Source organism: Drosophila grimshawi, unplaced genomic scaffold (assembly GCF_018153295.1).
Source record: "Drosophila grimshawi isolate 15287-2541.00 unplaced genomic scaffold, ASM1815329v1 contig_1367, whole genome shotgun sequence".
In the NCBI taxonomy this organism is placed as follows: Eukaryota; Metazoa; Arthropoda; class Insecta; order Diptera; family Drosophilidae; genus Drosophila; species Drosophila grimshawi.
In genome coordinates, this window is record NW_025062889.1 from 6,398,596 (window position 1) to 6,413,237 (window position 14,642).

Here is a 14,642-nt window from a genome sequence, read left to right on the forward strand (position 1 = left end):
TTACTTTGAACAGTTCTAGGCTTTTGCAGTAACTAGTTACTGGTAGGATCTGGAGCTAAACACATTTCGAGAAGGTTTTCTTTGTTGAAAAATAGTCACTCATGATTGTTGTTTCTATTTTTATTGTTCTTTATTGATTTATTGCACAATTTATTGTTGCTGCGCTCATTGGCAACAACAACAATCGAGTTGTACTTAGCTGCATTACTTTTTATGGTCTGTCTGAGTCGGCATGACGCACAACTGATGATGACAATGACGATGATGATGATGATGACGACCGAGACCGGTTCAGAAAACAAAGACAATGCCAGCGTCCAGAGTCTAGACGTGAACGCCCCATATGGATGGCTGTGAGGCAAAAGCAAATTTTGGCTTAAACTAAGCCGACAACTGTAACGAAAAAATAAATAAATAAAGATTTAGAATTTATTTTAATAACATTTCTAAAGCTTGATTACAGTCTAAATAGTTATTAAACGAAATTTAGTACGAATCAGCTTAAAGTGCTGCTTATTTTAATATATATGGACACGAAAAACAGCTTTGTTTCGAACCGGTTTTGTTAAACACGTTAATGTTTATTTAGAAACGTACTATTCTACTTCTTATATGTCCAATCCCTCGAAAGCCTAAATACATTTATAATGAGAGCAAGCCGAGCAGGCAGTGTTTAAAAAATGGATCCTTAAGTGTTTAAGCAGTTGCAGGAAACAGGCTGCACAGCTGCTTGATTTCTTTGCAATTAGCCAAAGATTTTACTTCGTTTTCCCTTACAAAATCCAACTCCCCAACTTGGAGCCAGCTGCTGCTGCTGCTGTTGCCTTCCAAAGCTGCCTGCTACATTTATGGCAATTTTTTTTGTTTTGTTCGTTCTTTGCACAGTATTCAACTAGTAAATGCATAGAAGAAAAGGGTATTCAAAGTGCATGTGGCTTTCAGGCTTTCAATTAAAGAACTGCAAATAATTAGTTGGCAATTAAAAATTCATTGCTCACTACTACAACATACGACCGCCCACACACACACACACACACATGTACACACGCCATAAATACACACCAGTATTTGTGAGCCCCATCCAGAGTCTTCTACGTGACAGCATGTAATGAGCTCACGCACACACAGATGCACAAATACATATGTATAGACATACAGTGTAAATTGTACACATACATACATACAAACATACTTCTCATTAGCTAGAGAGGGGGATGGGCATTGGGGGTGGTAAAGTCGCGGAGGCATTATGACATTTTAATAATTTAAGCCGTACGTTGGCGACATGCATTTGCTTTTTACCCCCAACCGCAAATACAGTCGCACATGGAATGTAACTAACTGTGTGTGTGTGTGTGTGAGTGAGTGTTTTTGTGTGTGTGTGTGTGTGAGTGAGTGTTTTTGTGTGTGTGTGTGTGTGTGTCGAGCCTATCTCTGTCGCATTCTCTCTCACTCTCGTTGTATTTGTCTGCACTCAATTTAGTTTTAATTAGCAATGAGCATGAAATAATTGTACCAAAAGCTACAAGCTCAACGAGCTGCTCAAGTGAACCGGAGACCAACCACGCTTATCCAGACTGCCCAATGCCCTCCACCCTCCACCATCCACCCTTCTCTCTCCCTCTTTCTATCTACCCTTCCCGCTGTTCGCCGACTTTTGGCATAATTATTTTGCCCCATTCGCATAATGAAAATATATTTTATAATTTCCTCCGCTCGGCCATTTTTAGACTTGAGGCTATTTCTTAATTTTGGTTTTTTTCATCTCAGTCTTTTTCCACTCTGTCCGTCAGCTATTTGGCACTCGATTAAAATAATTGGAATGGTCAAGCGGCGTTTAGAATATTTCCAGAGGATAACGTTGGCTTGTAATTGCGGCTAGTCAAGCTCCTGAAAGGCCAGCAGCTGATGTTCCTTTAAATGGATGCAAATTGATTGACCTGAATTAAAATGTCTGTCTGGTTGTTAATAGTTTCAATTGATTGGTTCGTTTCAATTTGGCAAATTGCTTTATATTTAAGCTTTTCTGATAATTAATTTTAATATTTATGGTACGACCATTTTATCTTTACAGGAATAGGGAACTGTTTAAATTGATGTGCCTTACAACTATTTAAATTTGGTTTTAAATTGTAGCCAAACTGAATTTGATTCTTCTACTTCGACCAATTTTATCTAGCTAATAAAATAAACCTAAAAGTTATAGAACGGTACTAAAACAACCTTAAAAAATATAGCCCCCCTAGATATGCTATAAAATAACTTTAACTCCAACTTAAGTACGAGACCATAACAATTTAAGATATGGTCTTGTTGCCAACCCATTAAATTCAAAGCCTAAAACATGCACTTAAACTAAAAACAGACGCACACACACACACACAGTGTGTGTATGTGTATGTGTTTGTAGTATACATGTGTGTATATATGTGAGTGTCACTGATGTTAAATGCTGTTTAAGTTCAGCTGTACACTGGCTAGCTATTAAATTTACAGCACCACAACAGCACAGCTCACATTCAACAATCGTCAGGGCTTAAACCCGATGGAACAACAAAAACAACACGTGGACTTATAAAGCATATGCGATGGAAACATGGAATGTTATACTAAATAAAGCGACCATAATGCTGCAACATAAGCGGCATTAAGGCCCAGCACTCGTAGCAGTAAAAACTCTGTGGCAACAACAGCAGCAGGCTCTCTCTGTCACTCTTTCACTCATACTGTTTAATATTGAAAATCATTTTACAATGTTTGCATTTGCTTACTGCAGTTAAAAAGGGCGTGCAAAGGGGGTATTGTGATGAGTACTAAGGCGTTGAGCTTGTCGCCGTAAATGTTCTAGTCATGTTACGACAAGCCGCAGTACCAAAATCCACCGACACACACACACACATACACACACACACACATGCACCCATTTAACTGCTACGATATAGACATAAATAATGTTTATGCAAATTGATTTTGTGAATTTCGTGGGTATCTGCATATTCATATAATCTTCATAATTTTGTTTTTGCAAAAAAATGTTGGAAAATACTAATTAATTTTGAACTAATAAACAACTGAAGCGTTTATGAATACTTTATGCCCATTAAGAACTTGAAGCAAACCGTAATTATTCATCACTTAGAAGTGTATCGATTTTAAGCCATTAGCATCAAATATTTCGCTATTAAAAGCAACAACGATTCACGATTCAAGTACTTTGATTTGCAATTAAAATATCTTCTAAATGATAAACATCTTCAATGATAAACATCTTCGAATACTTATGGGTTATTTTTGTATAACATTTAAAAATCAATCGAATATTTGTTCAATTTTAAAGTGTTTACCATGATTAGGGTTTTTGCAATATCTGCGCAACGTGTAAACCATGAATATAGACAGACACATGGCCGCAGTCATTTCAGTTTAGTTGTTGACTTGTGTCGAGACGTTTGCTCTCTGTGTGTGTATGTGTGTGGGCCTGTGGGTGTGTGTGTGTATTTGAGCATGTATGTACAACATTTATTGCTCATACGCCGCGTTGCAGTCATGAACATTTTACAGACCGACCGACGACAGGCGGACAAAAGTCGACTGAATGGTGGAGGGGCTGATAAAGGTACGAGTTGCGTGGGGGAGGGGGTGTTATAGAAGGATAGCAACGGCAACTAAAGCGCAAATTAATGATACGCAATTGCGGCAAATCGCACGCTTCCATGTGGGCGCCATTTTGTATGAAGTGCGCTTCAGCGACGACAACGAGAAAAAGGGAGACGAAGAGAGAGTGAGAGAGAGGGAATGGGAGTGGGAGTGGCAGCAAAGGAAACTAAGAGAGTTGCCGGGCATAAGCTTTTTAGTTGCCGTTTTTTGTTTTTTTTTTTTGTTGTGTTTTGTGTGTGAGTTTTTTTTTTTTCATTTTGCATATTTGTCTACCTTGATGGCAGTCACCGTTCGCAAGTTGTTGCTTTTTGTGCACTAATTTTTTTCCGGGCCTTTCTTTTTGCGTGACGCCTTTTGTTTGCCAGCATGTACCCAGTTCCCCAATGACTCGCAGTTGTTGTTGCCGATGCTGCAGCCGCTGTTGTTGCTGCTGTTGTTGTTCCTAGTGCTGCTGTTGCTGCTGTTATTATAACCAAGCGCTCGACGCTTTGGCAAATTGTTTCCACTTCTCGTTTTTACGCAACGCCTTTTGTTTGCTGCTGCTGCTGCCGTTGCGGACTGCACTCAGCAAAAAAATATTTAAATAGAGAAGCCAGAGAAATCTAACCAATGTGTAGAAATAGTATGATTTTTTGTTGAGTACTTAAAAGAAATCATCTAGTATTTTTTAATTGTACATTTTTAATTAAAGTAAACATCAATTTAGATACCCCCATCTTCGGGGCTAGAATAATTGTAAATATTAAAGTTTATTCTTCATTTAGATAGGCGTAGATATGCATGCCTTCTAAAACTCACCTTTTGACAAATTGTTAAATTCCCTATTTTGTAGCATTTTTTTTTTTAAGTGTCGCCTGGCCTATTTGAAAATGGGCTTTCTAGCACTCCAGTTTTGCAGTTGTGCCTAATGCCCGGTTATCATCAGCAAATATGAGTGGAAAAAGCAGAAAAGTGATTTAAACACATCCATCTTTCGTTTTGGTCTCTAATCAAAATCTTTCTGCCTCTACTCAGTACACATCGCCGTTGCCGTCTGTCTGTCAAGTCACATCCAACTCACATTTGTTGTCAGAGCGCCATCGATAAGCATCATCAATAAGATAGGACGCTACTGTCACAATGTTTGACATAATCGTTGAGGCGACGAGCTTTTCCCTAATTTATGACATGTCCACGTTCACTGCATTAGAAATAGTGTGGGTGGGGAGGAAACTTTCGTGGAGGCTGCTTATCAGCGCTCAATAAGCGAGCCATGAAATATGAGCACAGACAATAGATTAATAATGAAATATATCAACGAACCTATACTATGAGAAGGGGTCGATAAAAGATTAAAGATTTTTGGGGTATTCAAAGCAAATTAATCGGGCGACTGTACGTGAATCAGAACTTTATTACAGGGAATCAGAGATCACAATGGCAATCGGTAACAATCTGGCACAGACACAATTTAAGACTCGCCGCTGAACTAACCTAAATATTTAAGAGGCTTAAGGTGGACATCTAAGATTGCCAGATAAACGTGAAGCAAGAGGCTCACGAAATGCAAGTTTTATCTCTTACACAAAGACAATTTGTCAGATTATTTGCTCTTTAATAATCCAAGTATTTAAACCTGATGGCAAAAGTAGTTAACTTCAGTGCCAGTACTTTATCTGTGCGACTTCAAAGTGACCTGGAGACCTTTTTGGACCTCCTGGTTTTTTCATTCAATTTGCTGCTCTAGTGCCATGCTCAAAATGGTAATCGTTTCGCTTTTCTAACAAATTCCCTGAAAACATACTAAAAGCAACAATGCTGAAAAAATATACCGTTCTTTGCCCACAAAATTGCTTCAACGGGCATCAAAATAAAATTGAAAAACTTAATTTTCTGCTTGAATTTTAAGTAAGACAGACAGAGAAAATAAAAAACTTTTGCTAATCATTCAACCCAAACAGCGAGTGGCAAACAGCAGCCGGAGCAGCAGCAGCAGCAACAGCAACAACTGCCTTGAAGGCTGAGCCCAAGTGCCAGTGGCAAAAATGCTCTCGCCCCCACCTCTAAAAAAAAGTTTCCGCATTAAAATTGGTGCTAAAACTAACTAAAGTTTGTCAACGGCGGGATTGCCGCCAGAAAAACTCCCTCAAAAGTGTGTGCTCCACATAACAGTCTCAGTTAAGGGTGGGCGAAAGTGGCGAAAGTGCGTATGGAAGTCGCTTTTACTGTTGATTTATGTGCCAAAATATTTTAATTAGTTTAATTTTGTTTAGCACTGAACGACGACTGTGTTCTAACCGACCGACCCCGCCTAGTACACTGGCGTCTAGGCATCGTTTTGCTTAATTGTTTCAGTGAATGTGGCGCGAGCTTAATTAAAACATTTTGGGGTCGTTGTTTATATTTTTGCGTGGGTTGAGGCAGGGGTTGTGAAGTATGAAATGGATTTGTTTGAAAAGTTTAAATGGGCTCATGCGTGGATGCAAGAATGTTTCCAGATTTCTCTTGAAATTATACAAAAAAAAATTCAAATAAACAAAAGGCAATCCAGCAAATTCCATCAATAATAATCACAATTATAAAAATAAATTTGTATACTATATGATGAGAATGTATTTATAAAACAAATGTATATAAACTTGTTGAATTTTTGATGAAATATATAAACATTTATTCAAATACTTTCTTATCAAGGTATGTGATTATCACTTTAAATATTAAATTTTTAATTAAATTTAATTAAATAATTAGATAATCACCTTAAAAAAATTTAAAACAGAATATAAATGGCTCAAACTTGACTTAAATTACTTTGATTATTTAATTATTCACTAAATATAAATAGAGTATCCATGTGACTTAACTGAATAGATTAAAATACCTTTATGCAAATAAATAAACGCTATGCTTTGCCATTTGTCATTGCTTATGCGATAACTGTTAAATAAATTGATAGACTAAGCGGATTAAAATGAGGCTGAGCTCATCATTGGATGGGGGTGGGGCTTTGCATTTACCGCTTACCGTCTAAATTTACCTACATCAATTTTCATTTAAAACTTTCATTTCGGGTTGCGAACATAAAATCGATTTCAATTTAGACTAATCTCTTTCTATATATATATATAGACGAATGCAAATGAATCTTTTGCATCCACTTTTTTCCAAGGCTTTTTTGTTGACTCTTGTTGCGCTTCAATCAGTGCTCATTAGGTGCTAATTAATAGTGTTCAACAATTTGCACCACAAAAACCACTGACCAGGCCAACAACCAATTTGAGCATTTCTGTACCGTTGGTTAACGACTCTTAGCCATTGGGGCTGCATTTGATTTTGAGCTCACTCAAATAATAAATAAATACATACAATGCAATTAAAAATTGATATGTAATAAAAATATAAAAAAAAACATGTTCAATTTATATTCTCATTTTTTTGTTTGTATTATTTTTGCTGCCGTTGATTTGTGTAATTGCGCGTTTCATACAATTTTTCAATTTAATCAAATTGGAGTACAGGGATAAAAAGTATTGGGAAAAAATGTTGCGACTTGTGATTTATAGGATGAGATGAAAAATTGACTCGCTCGATTGGTATTAATAACAATAATATCATTGCCAGACATTTTACAGATGAAATTGTTGGCACTCGAAGCGAATGAATTTCAATTTGCACAAATGAATAAATATATATACCAGCATGTTTAAATATGTATTTATATACATATAGAGATGAGAGAATATTATACATGTGATTGCAGAAGGTTTATCACACACGCATACACACACAAAATTGCACAATAACATTAATAATTGACGTTTAAAAAAATGCGGAAAGAACTTTAAGTGATGTATTCATTTGATGGAGTGCCAAATTGACAAATGATTGACAACGTTCGAATTGCGCAACAAAAGCAAAAATTACGACAAAGTAAAAAATTTAAAAAAAAGACTCAATCAATAAAATGCAATTGAAACGTTTCCGTAGCTTGTAACTGATTGCTATGACGGTTGCTTATTGTAAAATTCATGATGTGCATACACGAAGTATATTCAGCTAAATTAAAGGTAGATTGCCGACCACTAATTTATACGCAGTATATATATTAATAGGCAAGCTTTATTAAATGAATTTAATTTAGAAAATAACGCCTCGATTTTTCAAACAGATTCAAATTTCTCATAAAAAATATGTAGAGTTCTGTCATCTATCTCATAATTCATTTGTCTAACGCATATGCAACGCTTTACAAATGCGGGTGACCCAGTTGCAATGCTACGAATATCCCTACATATAAATACCCTTTTCACAAACAGTTACACAAAGTCAACACACATTTGTTTCAACCCGCTCTGCCGTCAACCCCATAAAAAAGGCACAAAGCCACCACCAAAAATAAAAATAAATAAAAAAAATGAATATGTATGTGAATAAAAAATAATAATAAAAAATGGCCAACAGAATTGTAGTGCCCAGTCTGGACTCTAACCTGGACGACGGGAGAGGCTCCGGCTCGGGGGCCCGAAACGACCAACGATCCCGAAGGACGGACACACGTTAATCAATCTTTGATAATCATTTTCATCTACATGACCCGAGAATGTGCACATAAATTCATACATATACATATACATTTATGCATATATAAATATATATATATATATTTATATGTATATATATATATATATATATATATATATATATATATATATATATCTATATATATCCTTTAGCTTGCCGCAGTGCAATTTATGTCGGGGCACAATGCAGGTTACTTATTTTTTGGTGCAAACATTTTACTTTTTACAACAGCATGCAGTTTTTATGAATCTGATAATACTATGTTTACACATAAGCTACTATATTGTATTTGTATTAAATCTTCCGACAATTCAAAGTTCAACCAGAATGAATTTTATTGCAATTGTTGTAGCTATTAAATTGTTTCGTGTCGTCATCAAATATTTATATTGGCGCCTTCGAAAATCAATGCAAATTGCTGTTGTTGCGGCACAAAAATTAAGAAAGTCAAACAAACATTTTGGTCACGCTGATAAAGCACGCAAATTGTATTATTTTCCTTGAACTCACTGTCTCAGCTGCTACACTTTCTTGTCAGCTTCAAGCTTTTGTGTTTTTTTTATTTTTATTTTGTGTGCCATGCTGTTAAATTAAAAGGCTGCTTTGTTTTCACTTAACGCTCGTTGCTGGCGAAATTTTTAATTTCCTCGTGCTTTGTGGCTATATGACAGGTAATCCTGGCAATGAATTCAACAAATTCAATGCTTCTCAGCTGCAGCATCTGAGTTGTTTGCCGTCTGAAGGAAAAAACCATTAACACACAGCTGTATATAGACAGTAAAGTGCTCTTCTAGTCCACTCTACACTCACTCACCTTAAATACATAGACATAGAGGCAGACCCATAAGAGGAGCATCAGATACAGTCCATAGCAACAGAAGCACAAACTTTCTCACACACACACACACACATTGTAGCTTTTAATCTTAATTTTATACGAGTGCAGTCTTCTTATTCCTTGCTGTAGTTTGAAATTCAGCAACTACACTACTGGAGCACCTTTGATTATTTAACTGAATCTATTTTCAGTGTGGCACTTTGGCTCTCAACACTTTTCAATGCTGTTTGAACAGTTTTAAAAGCAGCTTTTGTCGTTTGTTGTGCGTTCATTTAATCAGCTTAATCATATGCATAGGGCTTATCAGCAACACCCCGACCCCGACCCAAGGCAAATAGCTTGCCAATTAGGTTTGTAACATTATTACAAAATATTTTACAAAATTCAATTTACAATGTGAACAGCATAGCAACTAATTATAAAATAAATAGTATTTATTTCTAACATATGGAACATGTTAGTAATTGTGTATGTGCCTCGCGTTGCACTCATCAATTTCTATTTGAGTATTGTGTGGTTTGCATATGATTTGCATGTGTGATTTGATGATGATGAGTTTAGGCTGATTAGCAATAGTTATTGAGACAATAACTATCTTTGATGAACTAACAATTAGAATATCATGCATAGCAGTTAGTTTATTAGAGCTTCCTCAATCTTACTGCTTTCCGTAAACGTTCCACTGCCTGCAGTATGGGCAAATGCTTATATTAATCAACATCTACGTACACACAAACAAGTTACACAAAAAATGTTCTAATTTGAAATGTTCTTGTACCAATTGAATTTCAATTTATTTCACTGTTCGAAAAACTTTTTGCGAGCGTGTGTGCGTGTGTGCGTGCGTGCACGTGTGTGTGTGTGTGTATGTGTGTGTGTATGGTGTAGAAAATTACCATTGCATACTTGACGGTACAGTCAAAGTTTTCAACACTTCCCAGCACTGTTTGCACTGCATAGACACACGTCGTCTTGCTGACTGACAACTCCGGCTGTCTGCTGTCTGTCTGTCTCTCCTCTCTATTTTTTTGTGGGTGTCTCTGCTCTCTCTCTCCCTGTCAGTGGAAAATTGCCTTGAAATCTTTTGACATGCTACGTCAAGTTTGTCATATGTCCTGCGTTGCCACATTGCCCTTGCTGCCACAGAAAGCGGGAAGAATGCCAGAAAATTGTTTTAAAGTGTGTCAGCATTTCCGTGTGCGCGCGTCTTGGTAAAGTGAAAATGTTTGGAATTTTAATGAAGGGGCGGCCTGACTGGGATTCTCTTAGATGCTGGATGCTGGATGCTGGAACCTGACGGGCCAATAGTCCGCACAGATTTGCAACACAGCCCCCAAGAGGCGAGCAGACCAACTAGCTTACGTAGGCTGACGCCGCTGCTTTGCATATTTTTCCATTAAAAGCGATTTAAATACCTTGCCTGGTATTCTCTTTTTTCTAATACATATATATATATATATATGTGTGTGTACATATCTTTTTATTTTACTTAAACTTCCGCTGCGAGGACCAGGTTGGTGGTCGGCTGCGGATTTGTCTGGACACGTTGGCAAAAGTTCGCTTAGCTAGCTGGCAGAGTAAGAAAAAAAATAAAGATTGAATTTTATAATAAATTTTGCGAAGGCCAGAAGAGTCTTAAGATTGCTTGCTTGGTTGGCCCGTATCTCAGCAGCCCAGAACGCCTGTCGCAGGAAGATTTATGTGTGTGCGGGTTAAGTCGTCAGTAGGTTAGTCAATGTGCTTGTGTACCAGTTGGAGCCGATACCCCACATTCTCTGGCTCATTTTAACCCAAGATGCATCTTAAAATAAATGGTTTGAAACAAACAGGTTGGAAAATGCCACTAATTAAAAACAAATGTTACATTTTGTGTATAACTCATTGCACCACAATTGAACGGCATTTTGTGGTTTCTAATGTGGGAATTCATTATTCACATGATATACTAATCATACTTCTAAATCTGTATGCAACTCCATTTGTTTGATTTGCTCTGCAAATATTTAAGATTTTACTTATGTTATATTTGTTTGCAATTCAACGTAATCCCCTTAAATGATTTTATCTTTGAATTAAATCTCATAAATTTGCCTTTATCTTTTTTTCGTTACAGGTAAGCAATCGCAATTCAAATACATGTAGTATGTGTGTAAGTATTTCCTGGGAATTTCTCACATTGCCAACAGCAATTAAATCAACCAAAAAATGTCTGACTTAATTGAGCGCTAAATTTGCGCACATTAAGTTTATTAGCCATCACATATTGTGTTGCTATTATTATCATTGTTATTGTTATTATTGCTACAACAATGGCAGATCCAATGTTGGACAAAGTTAACGACAGCACAAAGCACAAAATATAACCGCAAGCTTGCGTTTTATTTAACAAATTACGTGTATGCCACAGACGCCGCGGGACCATTGGAAATAGTAGCAACAAATGTGTGTGTTGCTTTTGTGCATGAGTATGTGTTTGTGTATATATACATATATGTTTGCTGTTACAATAACAACAAATGCTCAAATCAAATCAACTTAAGTGCCATGAGCAGTCAGTCAAACAGACATAACTATACAAATAGTATATATATAAACACCACTGTGCGCACTACAACTAAATCAAATCAGCGCTAAACAGCTAATAATCAACCACAGCATGAGTTTATTATCAATATAAGTTTACGGACATTTTTATTATGGCGTTGTTACGGGAAAGTTCCCAAGCTCGATTGGAATAAAGAATAAACAAATTGTATTATTTAATTGTTCTCCTCAAAAACCCAGAATTTTTGACAACTTAAAGCCTATGTACAGAGTGTCTTTTGGTCGAGCACGCCTAAAAAGAGCACTACTTTTTTCATTACTTCAGTACTTCTTATGTGTAACCGGAACAGCGGGACCCATATGAATGTATATTCAGCAAATATTTATTTGAGATTTTCGCGATTTCTACAAAAATTGCATTTTCTATTCCATGTGCTCTCCTTCGATTCAGTCTACTCTGAGGACAACGGCCGTTTTGTTTACGGCGTGTTTCAATCTTCAACATCTTGGTGTACATTTTGTTGCTATTTCTTTGTGTTCTTGGCGTCTGCTGTGCTTCCGTTTTGGCAATTGGCCCGCTTTTGTTTGTTTATGCTCATTTAGAAGCGAGTGCTGAGTTGCATTCGGGTTTAAAGATTTTCTCATTGTTGTCTGTCCTACCCAGTTATTTGGCATGAAACATTTGCGCAACATTTTGAAATGGGAGAGTGTGCACTCTACTTGGAGTTGGCTTGGCTATTGTAGTATATTGTCTGTAGCTCGAGTACTTCATTAGCGCGCTTTGTAACTCATTATGTGCGCACATTACTCAAACCTGGTATCCCAACTTTTCAGGCACACACAAACACATTTTAATGTTAATCCTTTTTCAAAAGATTTCCCATGCACTACCTTGCCGTCCCGTCCAGTCCCGTCCCTCCCTTAGCTCCTGCCTGGCTTGCTGGCTGTCTGACTAGCTCTGCCTTTCAGTTTCAATCAGCTGCAGCAGCAGCTTGCATATTTTCATTATTTATGCCCTACGGCAGCCGTTCCGCTGCCATCGCAGCACCAACAACATCCAGTCAGAATACTCATTCTGAATTCCCCCCTCCCACACTTTAACTCTCTTCGTTCTCTGGTTTTTGTTAGGTAGCCGCATTTGCTGACTTGGCTTTTTGTCTAGAGTTGCAACCACATTGCGCTGGTCAGGGCCAGACGCTGACGTCGTCGATGTGGTTGCCCTGTGAGTTGGCGTCACGACGCTGACGGTATCCACAACCACTATATGGAACTGCCTTTGAATGAAACGGCTTGCTTGCTTGCTTACCACTGACGACACTCCTCGTCGTCTCCCCTTGCTTTACCTGTGCCAAGTTTTACGCCGTTCTGGCAAATCAATTGTTTGTAATGAACTTGCGACTGGCGTTGCTTAATCCACGCACAGTGGAATATAAAGTAAAAATGTATAATATTTGTATATACAGAAGGAAATTTATTAGGCATAGACTTAAAATAAAATGAATAAATACTAAATTTAGAGTCAATTAGTTTAATAACTAAATCTCAAGTAAAAATCAAGTATAGCTAAGAATTGAATTGACTTCGAAAATATATAGAATTTGTAGTAATTCTAAATTCTTTTCCAATTCTATGTTGACCCAAATTTTTGCTGCGCAACTTCCACAGTCGTCGCAGTTGGGGCAAAGTTCATTTGCTGCCTGAGCCCGACTCCGCAACAATTGAAATTAATTAGAGCTGTAATTTGATTAAGAACGAAACGAGTGTCTTCTACAGGCGCCGTAACTCGGATCTCGTATCTCTTTCGGCACCTATCCACTCATCCCCCCCCCCATTTTCTGTGTGTATATTTGCATTTGGCTTAAAACATTTGCAAAAGGTTTCTCATTAACTAATTGCCTCAGTTTTCCCCTTTCGGTCATAACATCAGTGAGCATAAAAAATGAGGGAAAACAAAATAAAATAAATAAATTAGACAAGAAAAAAAAATAAAATAAAATGAGCGACACGTGTTAAGTACAAACATATGTATGTAAATGAAATCTCGCAAGGCAACAACCAAATATTACACAAAAAGAAACTCAATATAATTTAAATGGTTTTTTGTTGTTTCCCCTCGATTGTTGCTTTTGTTTTTGCTCTTGTTTTTGCTACTCTGACAACACAACGGGCGTGAACTTTGTCGTGTTTGGCATTAGAAACTTGGTAGATGAGTTCATGGAACCACCTGGATGTCGCCTCAACGGCCACATTTGCATAGCTTCTTATTGGATTAAGCTCTGAGAAAATGTGTGCGTTCGGCAAGAACACTCGGCTTTTTTTTTATAAAGTAAAGTTTTCTTAATTTTCTAAACTATATATATTGTTTTGAGTGCTTAAGCGCGACCCGCTCTCTACTTGGGTGCTTACTTCTTGAGTTTAACATCAGCGGTTGCCAGTATTTGTTTCCCTCAATCTTTGTCTCCCCCAATCTTTGTCTCCAAGACTTGGCGACGTTATGTGTGTGTTTATGAATCGAAGACGCATGGCAATTGCAAATCAATTTGTAAGGCAGACGTATAAATCAAACACGCCAAAGACATTTGCCCCAAATGCCGCAGCGAATGGCCTTCAAAAATTGGCTATCACACACACTTACCCTCTTTCATTCTTTCTGTCACACACATGGCATATGCCGGCTTCAGTTTATTTGCCAAATGAAATAAGGAAGCAATTTTGCAAATTTACAGAAGGCCACAAGCAACAAAAAAAAAAACAAAAAAGTTTCTTTTTCTTTACATATTTGCCAACAATAATAATAGCAACAACAACAACCGAAACAAAAAAAGGCACCAGGCAAATTGCCGCATCAGCAAAAGCGGCACTCATAGTTGGGGATTTGGAATTGAGATCTGCGAAATCGAGCCAAGACAGCCAGACCAAGTATTAAAAAGTATAAATAAATCAATGCTGGAATTTTGAATACACTATAAACAAAGATACAATTATAAATTAGATATGAGATTGTATCTCAATAGCCAAGAGTGATTTTGATTGATTGATAATA

At 37.1% G+C, this 14,642-nt stretch overlaps 1 protein-coding gene and 1 long non-coding RNA gene across 4 annotated transcripts in view; one reads left to right on the forward strand and one right to left on the reverse strand.

The window, feature by feature from the left end:
• The window catches only part of LOC6559056 (low-density lipoprotein receptor-related protein 1), a 55,063-nt gene that overhangs the window by 2,985 nt on the left and 37,436 nt on the right, over window positions 1-14,642 (forward strand). The gene's annotated exons all lie outside the window — the stretch shown is intronic.
• Window positions 4-9,180, reverse strand: LOC116805101. 2 transcript variants are annotated; one of them, XR_004365027.1, is made up of 3 exons: window positions 9,032-9,180; window positions 8,728-8,954; window positions 4-393 (listed from the first exon to the last, which is right to left on the reverse strand). It is a non-coding gene; the product is annotated as an uncharacterized LOC116805101 (long non-coding RNA). The 2 variants fall into 2 exon arrangements; XR_004365026.1 differs by lacking the exon at window positions 4-393 and having other exon boundaries at window positions 8,676-8,954.